At 42.6% G+C, this 10,471-nt stretch overlaps 1 pseudogene; it reads left to right on the top strand.

Annotated features, from left to right (window-relative positions):
• The first annotated feature begins 510 nt into the window (after positions 1–510).
• LOC115291560 lies at positions 511–685 on the top strand (annotated as a pseudogene).
• The last annotated feature ends 9,786 nt before the right edge of the window (positions 686–10,471 follow it).

The following is a 10,471-nucleotide window of genomic DNA, read 5'->3' as shown; positions in this document are numbered from 1 at the left end:
TATATAAAATATTGAGAGAAAAAGGAGGGGGAATAAAGGAAATAAGACATTTCATGATAGACAAAACCTGAAGACTACAGATCACATGAGTTTTTACACTGTGTTTTACTTTGTGAACATTCGCCAAGCTATATACTGAACATAACAAAAGTTTATTTTTGTCCTAAAATGTCCACAGAATGGTGAGGAGGTGGGGAGATGAGAAATAGTGACGCCTTAGTGACTATATTCACTCTCCCAGTGAAACTCCCTTACCACACACAGCCTCCAATTCTAGATGTGAAAACTAATTAACTTCGGATCATGCTCACAACTTCGCTAATTACAAAAGACTGGACATCTTGACTACTGGATTTTCAATTACCTAAATATAACCAGAAAGTACATGGGGTTCCGGAGCTTTCATCCAGGGTCAATGATTTATGCACTAGGCAACATCCCACTCGGTGATCTTTCCGAGTCCTTGGCTGTACAGGTTGGGGCAGCCTGGGCCAGGGCTCCTGTGCCGAGATGCTTCAAAGCCTTGTTAAAAATGTCTGGGTCCCCCAGGAAGCCCTCGTATGCCCAGGAGATTGAGGTAGGAATGGGGTTGATGGCCACCATTGTTCATAAAACCAGGAGCGCTGATAAAAGAAGTAAAGCTTTGAAAGCTTAGAGTCCAGCACCTGCTCAGGGTTGTCATTAACCAGCTTTCCTTGGACTTTTCCACATCAGATGGAACGTCGGTCTGTTAATCTCAGGAAGTTCTGTTGGGTGAGAACATGCAACACTGCTGTTCACTTGGAGGCATGTTTCCTTTGTGGCATAAATAAAGGTACCTGTGAGGTGCACCAAAAATCAAAAACAAACAAACACACAAACAAAAACAAACAAAACTGGGCAGTAAAATGTGTTGTGTTTATTTTAAACCCTCCTGAGATGGTCTGCCTGCTCTTTTCTTGTCTTTGTGCTCAAGGCAGAGGATGTCGTGGAGGACCTGAGTCACAGCTTGGAACATAGCTGCCCTGTCAAGAAAACTTGCTGGGAGCCACACCGGCCTTGCTGGATGACACGGTCACAGTAAGGAAATGGTAGACGTAGCACGGCTCCTGCCACAGGGGCGAGAGCTAGCATCTCCTTCTGTAAACTCATGGCTCATGTAAAATTAAGCCTGCTGCTATTGATTAGGCCTCACAATGTTCCAAATCAGACCCATATTCCCCAGAAACCTCTTGGGAGGAAGCATATTCCCACCTCTATAAAGAGGAAGTTAAACAAAGCACTGCAGATGTTTGTCCAAAGGCTCTTCTATTGAGCTTCACAAACTTAAGACATGGAAATAAAGGGGGTTAAAGAACACAAAGATAATGTGTACCCTGGCCCGGAGAAAGCCTAACTTAGGAAATAGAAACAAACAAGAGCCAGGCACTAGTTACTGCGCATACATATGCTAATTTGGTGCCCACTGTGAGGATGGGTAAGAGTAGTTACAACTTAAACTCATATGCAAAAGCCGGCTCTTCTAGGGCGCCTATGGCGCTTACACCTTCAACATCAAAGAACAAGGATGACAAAAGGTTAACTTACTAACCGTCTCAAATGTATTCTTCCTCTTGTGAGCCAAATAGAATGCCTCCTAGTCCTGTTTCTGCCTGAATATTAGCATCGTTGTTATAAAATGTGTTTGCTATCTGCTTCTCACTGAAAACATCCTGCTCTCTTCTTAGTTGTAAGATTTACCACTGGTTCAAACAAATGTGTATGTTATCTGCTTTTCACTGAGAATATCCTGTTATCCTATGATGTGTAAGTTACCTCATTGTAATTAGAATAGTTTTGAAGAAATGCCTCTGTAAAACCTGTTTCTGCACCTTTTTTCAAAGCATCTTTATCACTGAGAATTATTTGTAAAAATTCCACCTTTTGATGTCATAAGTCTTTAAATAAAGGCCCAAGACCTGGCTAGACAGGAGTTATAAGGAGATACAGAAGTTAAGAAGGAGATACAGGATACAGGAGATACGGGGATAATAAGGAAATAGGACAAGACGATGCCAGGCTGGACCAATTAAGAAAGTAACTGTGTGCGTGTCTCTTCATTTGCTTCTCATCCGCTGCTACCCCTTCAGGGAGCCCTGGACCCGCCGGAGCCGGCCTCCGGCAAAAACTCACTTTGGACTTCTTGTGAGTGAGACACAAACGTTAACTGAGTGGAGTTACAGTATTTAAGGCTGTTGGTTATATATTTAGCCCCACATAACTGATGCACTTGCCATTCTGGTTCTCCTAGAGCCAAACCCACTGATTTTTAAAATTCCAGTTTTTGGGGCACCTGGGTGGCTCAGTCAATTAAGCATCTGACTTCAGCTCAGGTCATGATCTCATGGCTCGTGGGTTCAAGCCCTGCATCGGGCTCTGGGCTGACAGCTCAGAGCCTAGAGCCTACTTCAGAGTCTGTCTCTCTCTCTCCCTCTCTCTGTCCTTCCCCTGTTCATACTCTGTCTCTTTCAAAAACAAATAAAAATTAAAAATTAAATAAAATGAAAAATTCCAGTTTTTAAGTCCGGCTGGTAGTAAGAACTCATGAAATTCAGCCCCTCTGATTTTCAAAGCCAAATATTATGGGGACCCATCTCCCCCATGTGGGCTCCTTGGTATCTGTTTCCCTCCTCTCCCTGGCATCTTGCCCTCCCATGGATGGCCATGGTCCATTTTTCTCCCAACTGTGTCTCTGCCATTCCTACCCTCTTCAATGTGACTTCTTCGAAGTGGGATTATTGAGTAAATAGAGGATTCCAGAAAAATAAAAAGGGGGAGGAGGTTAATAACGAAATCTTGGGGCAACAGAATTACACAGGTTTCTTGTATGCAGGGCGGTGAGGCCCCAAGTAGGGGTGTAGAGTGTGCAGTATTTCCAGCACTTACATGCCGACAAAATCCTTTTTTCAGAGCACATCTATTAACATCATCAATTCATTTAACAGAGGTTTGTCGATGGCCTATTAGATAACAGGCACTGATACAACAATGATCTGTGCTGTTTCTGTCTTGAAGCTGGTGGACAGAAGAGGACAAACACAAGAACAAGTGAAAAGCAAGTAAAGTTACAGTGAAAGGTCTTGTGAGGTGGAACTTGAACGTACCTTTGAATACTGGGAAAGCGTAGAAGAAAAGGAGGGGAGGGACAGGGCCCAGGGGAAAGGAAAATAACACACGAAAGTTTTACATGAAAATTAGAGTTTGTCTCCAGCTCATAGTTTTATTCCTATTTGTTGGTCTCCAAGACTGATGTATAATCTCAGCAGAAACTATATCTTTTTAGGTCAGTTATGTCATTGGTCCAATTCCACTATTGTTGCTATGATAATCAAAATAAGAGTGGTACACATAGAGAAGAAATTAGGAACTTTGGTAAAAGAGTAATTATGTAAATGAGGAAATTGAGGCCTAGAGAGCTTCAATGACTGGTGCCCCAGTCTGGCCGCCTGGCCCCACACTGTTCCCATAACATCATTCTCCAGCCTCGCACAGCATTGTTTCCTGAACTAGAAAAACAAACCAATTAGCAGACATTTATGGAGCTTGGTACAGTACTAGGTGCTGGGGAGGATTAAAGCAAATAAAGTGACTAACAGGATACCCTCTGCCCTTAGGGTGCTTAGAGTCTGGTTGGAGGACCAGGTGGAAACACCAGGAAGTAATACAATCAAGTCTTTTGTTTTTAAATGTTTTATTTATTTTTTGAAAGAGAGACAGAGAGAGAGAGAGAGACAGAGAGACAGAGTGAGCAGGGTAGGCTCAGAGAGAGAGGGAGATACAGAATCTGAAGCAGGCTCCAGGCTCTGAGCTAGCTGTCAGTACAGAGCCCGACGCGGGGCTCCAACCCACGAACTGTGAGATCATGACCTGAGCCGAAGTCGGATGCTTAACCGACTGAGCCACCCAGATGCCCCTCAGGTATTCTTTTAAAGAGCACTCCATGGGGCACCTGGGTGGCTCAGTCGGTTAAGTGTCCAACTTCAGCTCTGCTCCTGATCTCATCAACTGTGTGTGAGTTGAAGCCCCACATCAGGCTCTGTGCTGACAGCTCAGATTCTGTGCCTCCCTCTGTCTCTGCCCGTTCCCCGCTTGTGCTCTCTCTCTCTCTAAAATAAAAAAAAAAATAATAATAATAATAATAAAAAGAAATAAAATAAAAGGGAACTCCAAGCTTTTAAGCCTACAATACCAAGCACTAGCAAAGATTTCAGACAACCAGAACTTTGATCCATTGCTGACGAGAGAGCAAAATGGTATAACCACTTTGGAAAAGTGTCTGGCTGATTCTAATAAAATTAAACACACAATTACGATATGCCCCAGTAATCCCACTCCTAGGTATCTACCCAAGAGAAATGGGAAATATTCACACAAAAACCTGTGCACAGATATGTACAACAGCTTTATTCATAATTACCAAAAAGTGGAAACAGTCTAGAATTCCCTTAAATGATGAATGGATCAACAAACTTAGATGCATCCACCTAGTAGAATTCTACTCACCAACAAAAAGGAATGGAGCACTGAGACACATAACAAGGATAGATCTCAAATGCATTTTGCTAAAGGAGAGAAGCACTATGAAATGAAGTAAGATAATCCACAAATAAGTAAGCAAACATGCAGTCAATCACATAGCAATGTATGCTACACAGACAGAGCCGAGCAAAGAGATAGGGAGTCTGAGGGCTGGCCTTGCAAATTCAAAGAGTGGTGGGGAAAGGGCTCCCTGAGAGGTGACATCTCAGCAAAGACCTTAAGGGCATGAGGGAGGGAGACCTTGTAATATGGCAGGACAGTTCTGATTTTATAGGAAGAGCCTAAGAAAGCCATCGGAAGGATTTTGGAGGAAGGTCATGAAGGAATTTCTATCTTAAGTGACCCTTCTGGCTACTCGTTGGAAAATAGATCCTGTGGTTTAAGAGAAGAAGCAGGAGACCACTGAGGAGACTATAGCATGACGGTGGCAGATGATGGCTGAGAGAAAAATTCATACTGCACAACTTTCCCCTCCCCCAGAGACACACACAGAGTTTTGGAAAGGGACATTCTTTCCCTAAATGGAACAGAGACAGAGCATCTACAATAGGCATTACGTAGCTTGAGCAAAGTGCTAATTGAGCTGGTTATGTCAGGAGTAAAGGGAGAAAAATGCTCACTTTGAATGTTCCTGAGATAAATGTTGACTGTCTTCACTGAAGACCGGCAGTGGAAAATGAAAGCCCAGCCTGATAAGCACCAATTGGTCTTCTGCAAGCGTGATGTGACGAGAAGGCCACAGGACACAACTGGTAGGGGGAGGGGACACAAGGAAGCCCTGAAAACACCTCGTCTGTTCAGAATGCTCCTCAGTAAGCCCAGTCCCACCCGAACCAGCTGCTCAGAACCTCTGACACCCAGGATGCCGGCGAATGGGATTCTGTAGGCAGTACTTTCAGGTCAGAAATACAGAACCTGAAAAATCAGGCCACTGCCCAGGTTCCATGATAAATGAGAGATACAAAGAGCCAGCATTCTTTGTTGCTATCTTAGTTTGGGCCTTCCCAGAATCCAACCCTAAGCAGGGATCCAAATACAAGCCTTTATTTGGGAGTTACAGGAAGTGGTACTAAGTAAGTGAGGAAATGACTTAGTGAAGAGAAGACAGTCCATCCAGCCAGCTTCCCCTGTGGAGAAATGGAACTTAACCCTGAACGGAAACTCTGGAGAACGTGTAAAGCAATACCTGGGACGCAGACCACCCAAGGAACGAGGGAGCTGGGGTATTTATACACCAAGCTCCTAGCAGTGATTGGTTGAGGGCTGCTGAAAAGCAGGGAATAAGTTATTTTCCAAGCCCTGGTGGCCTCTTCCAGTGGAGGCTGGCTTTGGAAAAAAGTCATGAGGCAAAGAAAAGCGAATACTAGCATTTGGAAGTCAAAATGAGCTCTCTAAATTCCTAAGACCCAAGGACTAGAACAGGGCACCCACCCATCCTGCTACACAGCACAATTCTTCTCCATGCCACAAGCAAGCTAGTTCTTTACATTGGGCCAATATTTCCTCTGCACAGGAAATGATTTCAATAAATTGCAAAAAGGAGGACCTCTTCCCTCCATCCATTTCTCTCAAAGCACTCCTCATTGATTTATCCATTACATTATTGTTATAAATTAATAAAGTAAGGCACACGTTAATTTACTTTATAGGTTTCTCAGCTGCTGATTTCCTATTATCCCTTTCTATTACTCAACTCACTGACTCCTGCAGATAAATTGTCTGTAATGCAAATGCATCCCAGACTCTTGGATTTTATTAAGTATATAAAAGGTGTGTGATTTGTATTAACAACTCAACTCATCATCCCATATTCAAAACTTACCCAATTAAGCTCAAGTGCATATTAAAATAGGAAAGAGATTCCCAATTTCTAGTTAATATTCTCATTGCCTAATGAATTGCTCATTCTTTATAATTCTAGTGCCATTTGCTTAATTTTCTTTTAATCTCTCAAATGTAAGAAAGATGTGTCTAATTTCCTAGATGTGTGAAAATATATTGTCTTATTATTGCTTGTTAAAATTTCTTATGAACATTGAAAAAAGTGCCATAATGAGTGATAAGTAATAGATTCCTCATCAGACACAGTGACAGGTACACAGTAGGCACTCAGTAAATCCCTGTTGAAAGGATGATCAAGCCTACAGTCAGACAACAAATGCCCATGCACAAATCAGGAGACCAGCCCAGTAATCACTATAACAGCTGGTTTATTTATCTGATGACTATTGTCCTCAGAGGTTTCTGGTGAGCCTGGTAAAGTGAAAAAATATGCTTTTCTTTATACTATGTCTTAGGACTAATTGGTAGTTCTTTATTTTTATAGCCCTTTGGTGCTTTAATAAATTTCAGTAGGAACAGAAACCATTAATTCATTCATTTATTCATTCAAAATATTTATTAAATGCTAACTATGCACTGGGACTCATGAATAATTTCATAATGCAGATAAGGTTAAAATAATGCCCAGCCCTTTACAATGTCATCTGTGGGGAACAGTTCTTACATGCAGCTGCAGTGAAGCTCGCAGAACAAGAAAATGGACTCTGGAGACAGGAAAGTTTCATCCCACATGGGCTATCTTCCTGAGGAGGTTTCCAAATGGTGAACAAGTAGAGAAAAGCATATTCTGCCTTCTCCTTTTTTTTTTTTTAAGGAAACTGTGTAGTGTCACTGTATTAATCAGCATTCTCCAAGGGGGGAAATATGTATATGTATGTATGTGTGTGTGTGTGTGTATACACACACACACACACACACACACACACATATATATATACACATATACACATATATGCATATAAAACAGAGAGAGTTGATGATGCATCCTTAAGTCCAAACTGTAAGCCGACAGGCTAGTTTGGTCTTGAGGCAGAATTCTTCTTCTGGAAACCTTAGTCTTCGGTCTCAAGATCTCCAACTGATTGGATGAACCCACATTATGGAGGGTGATCTGCTCCAAGTCTACTACTGATTCTAATGTTAATCGTATCTGAAAAATAATTTCCCAGCAACATCTAGCTAGAGCAATGTTTGACCAAAAACTGGGTATCATGGTCTAGCCAACTGACACACAAAATTAACCGCCACAGTCATAGAAGTTGTGGGTCTCAAAGCACAGTGTCCAGCCAGAATAAGCAGCATTTCCTGGGAACTTGTCAGAAATGCACATTCTTGGGCCTTCCCCAGACCTCCTGAATCAGAAACTCAGGGCGGGGAGCCCAGTCGTGTTGTTTGAACAAGCCTTTCCAGCGTCTCTGATATACACCAGAATGGACTAGAATAGATTCCACGTGTAAATGACCTATGTGACAGTCCCAGCAACCTCAAGCTGTATTCTAATTTTGGAGAAGCAACCAAAGAGGGTACTATTGATTGTTTATAAATCTTTACTCAGAGATACTAGATAATGAATCCATTGACAGCTTCCTCCATCACTACCTCCAGCTCTTTAGCTCTAAGACTCTGCCAAGCTGGCTTCAATTTCCTTGACTAAGGTCAATAGGACCATATCAGAATTTGCCTCAAGACTCTTCAGCAGTTCTTCTATTTGGTATTGATCATACGATGGGAACAGTTTCTGAACTGTTTCACAGCAGGCGACAGACAGTATATTAAGATAAACAATGGGAGTAGTTACTGTTTGAATTCTTTTCAGTGATTTAAGTACCCTATTCCTAAACTGGTCCCCAAGTCTTTTCTGTTCCCACAGTAACAATGTATAACAACCACAAAACTTCATGGCGTGCAATAATGTGTGTTTACTACTCATGTTTCTTCTGTAGGTGGCTCTGCTGACCTACGTGGGACTCAGTCACACATCTAAGGATTCCCCAAATGTTGGCTGTTGGCTGACCCTGTTGAATAACTGGAGCAACTAGACACTGCCCCATGGCGTGCATCCTCCAGCATCCTCTGCTAGGCAGGCTCCTTGGCATGATGGCAGGTGCGAGAGGGCAAGGAGGAATGGAAAATTGCTTATTTAAGCCTCTGCTTGCATTGTGTCTACTAAAGTATCATTGGCCAAACCAAGTCACAGGGCCGAACCCAGAGATGAGGGTAGGAACACTGCAAAGTTACTTGGCAATGGACTAATTCTTCCAGAGAGAGGTAAATTGAGGCCATGTTTAACATCTACCTTCCTCTCTAATTAAAAAACTTTTCCTATCTCTGCTCCACCCTCTTTCCCGGGCTACCTCTTACCTTTCAGATACACCTTGGATGTCACTTTCCTGGTAAACCTCCACTGACTCCAGCCTGGACTCTATGCCCCTCCTGGGGCTTCCCTGTAGCTCCCTGCAATTTCCATTACTGTAGCCATTAGTGATACAGACATAGGTTAGCAAATCCAAGAAAGCTAACTGAGAGGGATGCCAATAACATATGTTTGATAAAGGTGGTGGTATTTGATTCCTAAATGATTGAAGAACTATATTAAATGTTGATTGGGGTTTTTTGAGATTTTAACTTCTACAGTAAATGACATAAAATTCTATTTATTCTGAAGACTGATTTTCCTCACCAATATCCCACACATACAACTCTGCTTTTCCAAATGCCCTCCCTTCCACCTGTAGCCTTCCCCTCTGTGCCAAACTAAATCCTCAGATGTCAAGGGTCCACAAGCCATAGGCAGTAGCTACCCCATAGCACTCCACTTACCTTTATTACCATACTAATGACTCATTTTACAATCGATGGTAGGAAGATGGTGGATTATTTACACTTGCTAATGGGGTTCTCTTACACGACCAGACCATCCCCTCAATGGTGCTGGGACAGAATGGAAACTTACCCGGTGTGCCCATTGTGGACCAGTGCCCTGGCAGCGGTCTCGCTCTCTAATTTCCACCATTTGACTTCCAATAATCTCAACGAACTAGCCTTCTGCTCATGCTCTGATTTCCAGTTTCCTTTCGGTCACTAGAGCCTCACTGAAAGCCCTAACTTGGACCCTAATTCTTTACGTGGGTATTGTTATCTTTCTGTGCCTGGGTAGACTAGACCCCACTTCCAGTGTAGTTTGTTGACCTAAAATTCAAACACAGCAGTAACACTAGCCCCCCTCCCTGCCACCAGCATACTTCCAAAGGCTCCATTATTTGCACGGTGAGCTCCTTCGACCTCACCTCCAAAAGCCCTTTCTCTTTTGCAGATTTCCTGCCTCTGCACGTTCCCACTGAGATCCCAGCATCCTATTCAAGTTGGCAGCAAGCCTTTAGAATTGCTCTCAAAAAAAAAAAAAATTGCTCTCATCTCTCATTTCTTCTCATCCTTTCTCTGTTTGTGCTCTCTCTTTTATAAAATGTTCATTTCCCATAATGTTTTAGTTCTCCCAAATCTGTGTTTTCCACTTCCATTTTCTCTTATGAGGAACCATGCCCTGCCTGCTTACCTGCCGGTCTGAAGTGGGAAACTAGATGATGGGATCTTATTAAAGAAAAAAAGAACCAGATTCAGCAAGTACACATCATTAGCAGGAAGCATGTTGGTCCCAGGAGTGGTGATTATGCATTTAAAGAAGTAATAAGAATGGAAAGCTTGAAAACTGTACAGCAAAAAACATTAAAAATAATCATGACCGGCCAAATTTGTGAAGTCAATGACTTGCGAGCACTTTGATTTATAATATAAAAGGGCCTTTAAAAGAAATTAATAGACCAAGATGCTATGAAGTTCCCTAGTCATTCTTCCCAGGAGGCAAGGAAGATTGACTCAGGAAAGAGTTTCTACCATGGACTCTCAGGGTCCTTACGGCTCTGTGCTGTTTACATGCTACTCCTAGGAGATGGCAACCACTTTCATGGATTGCACTTCCACTTTAAATCCTGGGCATCCATAGCTTTTGTTCTCTGAGTTCCAGACCCACACGGGCCATAGTCCACTGGCATTTCTACTTGGGTGTCCTGGAGGC

Source organism: Suricata suricatta, chromosome 5, assembly GCF_006229205.1.
Source record: "Suricata suricatta isolate VVHF042 chromosome 5, meerkat_22Aug2017_6uvM2_HiC, whole genome shotgun sequence".
Lineage (NCBI taxonomy): Eukaryota > Metazoa > Chordata > Mammalia > Carnivora > Herpestidae > Suricata > Suricata suricatta.
Note: the sequence above shows the minus strand (reverse complement) of the source record. Positions and strands in the feature narration are given on the sequence as shown.